We start from the raw sequence: 5,242 nt of genomic DNA, 5'->3' as shown, positions 1-5,242 counted from the left end.
GTTCCTAACCCAGTCATATATTCTGCCTCAGAGCTCCCAGGCTTTATATTTTGTCTGTGGTTCGGACCCTCTCTGTTGGCCTGCTATCAAGATGGCTTGTTCAAACAGAACCTGGGCAGTACTGGGGCTAAGAGCCTCCCACTGGCTTTTTAGTTCTCTGGTCTATGTTTGGCAATACTTCCCATTTACCCCAGAAGAGAGATCTTTACTGAAGATTCCTCATGATATCTTGAGTTGAGAACTTGATCACACTCTTTTTCTTGTGGTAGTATCTGTAACTTTAAGGTCTGTATGGAGGCTTTCATTTAAAGCTGTGAGAGCTGTGAGAGCTTCCTAGCTTAGTATCAACATCTTGGCTCCATTTCAGAAGCCTCAATCTTTATTCTTCTTAAATTTCTGCAACCTTTGACAATATTGATCATATTTTCCTACTGGATGGTTTTACTTTAGCTTATTGTGACATTCTTTTCTCCTTAATCTTCTATCTGTTTGGCAATTTCTTCTCATTCTTCCTTTGTCAGTCTATTACAGCTCTATCCCCTAAGTCCTACTTACTTCTTTCTATACTTTTTTACTTGGGAATCTCATCAGCTTCCATGTGTTCAATTCTGATCTTAGTGCAGATAATCACCATATCAATGTGTGTAACCATAGTGTAATTTCTTACCTTGGAGATCAGAACCTGAAGTAAATAAAAGTTATAGTTTATTGACCCATATTTGGAGAATCACAAATCCTGGGTATTAGAGCTATCACATCTTATGTGAAGTTGGCAGATAGGATGTGTTTCTCAGACTTCTCTATCTGTACAATGAGGCATATTCAATGATCTCTAAAGTTTTTTTTTCCCTCTCATGTTCTTCTAAGCTTCTATGGTAACAGAAGACTTCTAATCCTTATCTTGAAATGGAACAACTTCTGAAAAGAGATTTAATATTTGGAATCTATCACTTCAGAACAGATTGGATTTGGATGCTTGTTTTCCTTGTAGGATGTGCTGCTAAGAAGAGATGAAGAAAATATTGGGGTCTGAGCCAATACTAAAGACCTGAATAGCAGCTCCACAAGACAGTTCATTTTCTTTTCCTCATCTAACTTGCAGCATTGTCAAACCTCAGAGAAATTTTGATGAAAGTCAGAAATCTTGTGAAAATGTTTAAGTACTTTTAAGAATCATTTATCCTATAACACACTGGGTCAATCAGATAAGATTTTGCCTGATACATAGGTCCACTAAATCCTCCCCAGTAGTGTTCTGGCATCTATTTTTTTTTACCCAGAAAATATATAAATACATTGAATGAGGAAAAATATTGGATTTTCAAAACATTCAAAGCTATAAACATAGAATTTCAACCCAGATCTTGCCTAAATCACATTAATCTGTTGATAGTGCTTTTTTATTGATAATCAGTCTAGAAATGTACTATGTGATAAGAAGAAATCATGATTAATGTAGTTCAACTGTGAAATTAACCAGTTTGTAGCTTTATAGATTTATTTCCTCTATTGTTTTAGTATACGAGTGGATTTTTAAAGGACACAAGGGCAAATTTTAAAACTTCCTTACAATTTAAAAAAATTTTGAGTTCACATCTTATATAAGAAGACTGGCATCAGTGACTTATTTTGACAACTCAATGAAATAAAATTAAGCCACGTACTCACCATAATTTTGTGTACAATGAGTCATGACATTAAGCACCCATTGCTTTAATAGTAATAAATAGTCATTAATTTACCCTTAGTTCTTCTTAGATTTTAAATCTAGCATCAAACATAAAAAGGGAATGAAAAGAAACTAGTGAGAGTGCAAGTGAGGAGAGGACAGATGAAGTAAGGTTAGAAGGGAGGAATAAAGGAAGGAAAGATGGATGGAAGGAAAGAATGAAGGAACAAAGAGAGGAAAGAAAGAAAAAGAAGGAAAAAAGAAATGATGAGGGGACATTTATTTAGCAACTACTAAGTGTCAAGAGTTGTATTGAGTGCTTTATAAATATTATCTTCAGGGGAAAAGCCAAGATAGTGGAGAGAAGCCAGGAACTTGACAAGTTTTCCTCAGAAACAAAATTAATCAAGCCAAATGGATTCTGGACAGAATGAAAAAATTTTCCAGCCTTATATATACTGGAAGAATTTCAGAAAAGTTCTGCCACATTCAGGTGTAGAGGGAGTATGACCCAGTTTAAAAAAAAAGGTATAGAGGGAGGCAGCAGGAACCTCTTATCCACAATATAGATCAGCAACTGAGGCTCTCAGTTCCAGTCTCATAACCCAGAGGAACAGCAGGACAACTTTAAGGCCTTCCCCCAGTGCAGAAGGCAAATTTGTGAGCCCCAGAATCCTGTAAAGTCATGGGACTAGGGTAGGGCATCCCAGAACAGTGGAGAAACATAATACTTGAGATTTCAGTATGAAAGGTCTGTATGTAGGCCCTTGGACCCAGTAGGAAAAAACTTGGGACAGTATCACCTATGCCTAGGGCAGAATGCAACTTAAAAAAATATGAACTAGGATAAAAAATTAGTAAGGAGCAACAACAAAAAGCCCTGATCATGAAAAGTTACTATCACAACAAGGAAGGTTATGATACCAACTTAGAAGAGGACAGTGGAAAACGTCCTACATGTAAAGCCCAGAAGGGAGTAACAAGTAATCTCAAGTCTCAAAATTCTTCTTTGGAGATAATCCAAATGCATTTTAAAAGTCAAGTAGAAAAATTAGGAAAAGTATGCAAGAGAGAATCAAGAATTTGTAAAAGGAAGTGTAAAAACAGACTGACTGAAGAAAACAACTCCTTCAAAAATACTGACCAAATGGAAAATGAAATCAACTCCTTTAAAAATAGAATTGACCTAATGTTAAAGGAGATGCAAAAACTAACTGAAGAAAATAATTCCTTAAAAATAAAATTTGGGGCTGTCAGAGCCGGAGCCCAAGCCGCAGCCCCGAGTGGCCAGGCCATGGGGAGTCACGGCTGGCTGCCCCTGGAGGCCAACCCCGAGGTCACCAACCAGTTTCTTTAACAATTAGGTCTGCATCCCAAGTGGCAGTTTGTTGATGTGTATGGTATGGAACCTGAACTCCTTAGTATGGTACCATGACCAGTTTGTGCGATATCGCTTCTCTTTCCAATTACAGAAAAGTATGAAGTATTCAGAATAGAAGAGGAAGAAAAAATAAAATCACAAGGACAAGACATCACAGAATCAGTATATTTCATGAAGCAAACCATCAGTAATGCCTGTGGAAAAAATTGGGCTGATCCACGCCATTGCTAACAACAAAAACAAAATGAATTTTGAATCTGGATCAACATTGAAAAAGTTCTTAGAAGAATCTCTAAGTATGAGTCCCGAAGAAAGAGCCAGATACCTAGAAAAATATGAAGCTATTCGAGTTAGCCATGAATTGAGTGCCCATGAAGGTCAAAACAGAGGCACCAAGTATAGATGAAAAAGTAGATCTGCATTTTATTGCATTAGTTCATATAGATGGGCATCTCTTTGAATTAGATGGGCGCAAACCATTTCCAATTAACCATGGGAAAACAAGTGATGATACTTTATTAGAGGATGCCATAGAAGTTTGCAAGAAGTTCATGGAACAGGATCCAGAAGAATTAAGATTTAATGCAATTGCTCTTTCTGAAGCATAGCTTATGCATAGTGAAAGCACCAGTACTCTATTATTTGTAACAAAAATACAATTCCTCCTGCCATCCACCAGTACTCACAAATTTTGATATTTTCATGATGATATTGATGATATTGAGCAATAATAGTTTATGTGGATTAACCTTTGAATTAATCTGTAAAAAAAATAAAATAAAATTTGGGCAAGTGGAATCTATTGATTTTATGAAACATCAAGAATCAGTAATGTAAAATCAATAAAAAATAAGACAAATAAACTTAAAAATGTCATTGGGACAAACCTGATGTGGCAAAATGGATCTAGGAATGATAATTTAAGAATTAAAAATTATGAAAGCCATGATCAAAAATGTGCCTAGACAACATCTCTCAAGAAATCGAGAAAAACTGCCCTGATAAACTAGAATCATAGGATAAAATAGTCATTGAAAGAAATCATTGATCATCTCCTGAAAGGGATCCAAAAAATGTAAACACTAAGGAATATTGTAACTAAACAGGTCAAGGAAAAAATAAAGCAGAAAGCAAGAAAATAAAATTTGAAGTACCAAGGAGCCACAGTTAGGATTACATAGCAATTGCAAATTCAGCAATCAAGAATGATAGGGACTATGGTATATGAAGATTATGGAATACTATTGTTCTATAATTCCTAAATTGTTGGACTCTAGAGAAGGATGGAAAGTATTACAGGATCTGATGCTGAGCAAAAGGGACAGAATCAAGAGAACAATGTACACATTAACAACAACATTATGAGATGATCAACCTTGATAGAAAGCAGCTCCTTTCAGCAGTTCAGAGAACTAGGACAACCATATTAGAATATCTATGGACAAGGCTATTGCCTTCCAGAAAAAGAAAAACAAAACAAAACAAAACAACAAAAACAACAAAAACTCTTAAAAATCTTATGAACACTGCATTCACTTTTTAAAAAAAATTAATTTATGTATTTCTGTTCCTTAATCCTAATTCCTCATAATGAAAATAATTAATCTGTGAATATGTTTAACACAAATGTGTATATACAATATTAACCTCACTAGTGACCACTGAAGGGTGGGGGTGGAATAAAAAGGGAGGGTGGAAGGACATTTTTTAAGGAAATTTTGTGACTTAAAAATATACATAGGCATATGAATGAATGTTAAAAACTTTCATAACATATATATTTGGAAAAAATAAAATATCAATTAAAAAAATGAATCATAGGCCCTGAAATATGATTTTCTGGAGGGCAAAGGAAATTAGATTACAGCCAGGAATCAACTACCCTGTAAAACAGAGAATACTCTTTGAGGGATAAAATGGGTATCCAATGAAATAGCAGACTTTCTAACTTTCTCAATGAAAAGACTAGAGTTGAACAGAAAATATTCATTCCTCAAAAAGAAGACTCAAGAGAGATACATTAAAAAGTAAAGAGGAAAGAAAATAAATGTAATATAAAAAGTTGATTTTGATGTGATGACATAAAAATTAGCCATAAAAAAGATTTTTACTGGGTTAAAAAAAAAAGGTAGTGGTAGAATAAGATAAATTACATTTCACAAAGCAGTACGAAGCAAATAATATAGAAGAGG

At 34.7% G+C, this 5,242-nt stretch overlaps 1 pseudogene; it reads left to right on the top strand.

Moving 5' to 3' along the window:
* Positions 1–2,963: 2,963 nt before the first annotated feature.
* On the top strand, positions 2,964–3,658 carry LOC141513552 (ubiquitin carboxyl-terminal hydrolase isozyme L3-like; annotated as a pseudogene).
* Positions 3,659–5,242: the final 1,584 nt, after the last annotated feature.

Source organism: Macrotis lagotis, chromosome 1 (genome assembly GCF_037893015.1).
Source record: "Macrotis lagotis isolate mMagLag1 chromosome 1, bilby.v1.9.chrom.fasta, whole genome shotgun sequence".
Taxonomy (NCBI): domain Eukaryota; kingdom Metazoa; phylum Chordata; class Mammalia; order Peramelemorphia; family Peramelidae; genus Macrotis; species Macrotis lagotis.
The sequence above is the reverse complement of the archived record's forward strand: the minus strand, read 5'-3'. Positions and strand labels throughout refer to the sequence as shown.